The sequence below is a fragment of the Trachymyrmex cornetzi genome, unplaced genomic scaffold, assembly GCF_001594075.2.
Source record: "Trachymyrmex cornetzi isolate Tcor2-1 unplaced genomic scaffold, Tcor1.1 scaffold557, whole genome shotgun sequence".
Classification (NCBI taxonomy): Eukaryota; Metazoa; Arthropoda; class Insecta; order Hymenoptera; family Formicidae; genus Trachymyrmex; species Trachymyrmex cornetzi.
Genome location: NW_017299868.1, coordinates 158,755 through 159,170, shown reverse-complemented (window position 1 = coordinate 159,170; position 416 = coordinate 158,755). Strand labels below are relative to the sequence as shown.

The window sequence follows — 416 nt, the reverse complement described above, 5'->3', positions numbered from 1 at the left end:
GCTTTGTGCCTATGGACACTTTTGATCAGTGGGTCAAGAACTATAACATACTAAAATTTCAGCCAATTTAACCGAGGGCCAAAATCCTATGATTTTGTGAGGGTCCTTTAGTCAAATAACAAAATTAAGAAATGTATTCCTATCATACGTGTTCTACTTATACCAGGGATGGCACGAAAAACAAAACTCGAGAAAAGTTTCGATCCAGGAACGAAACCAAAAGCAAGCGCTGTACAATTTGTTTCGCGCCCGATGCAAAACGAAAGTAAATGATTAAGGTTTGGTACTGAGACTTGAAAATATAAATATACCGAAAAGAATTCTGTTTTCGCCTCTAGTGTGAAATTAAATGCGTTAGCAATAAAACATTTAATTATATTATATATTAACATAATCGTCGTCATCCGAACTCGTTC

The 416-nt window shown here is 35.3% G+C and overlaps 1 protein-coding gene across 1 annotated transcript in view; it reads right to left on the bottom strand.

Moving 5' to 3' along the window:
* Positions 1–416, bottom strand: part of LOC108765845 (fatty acid synthase) — a 21,012-nt gene that overhangs the window by 19,741 nt on the left and 855 nt on the right. The gene's annotated exons all lie outside the window — the stretch shown is intronic.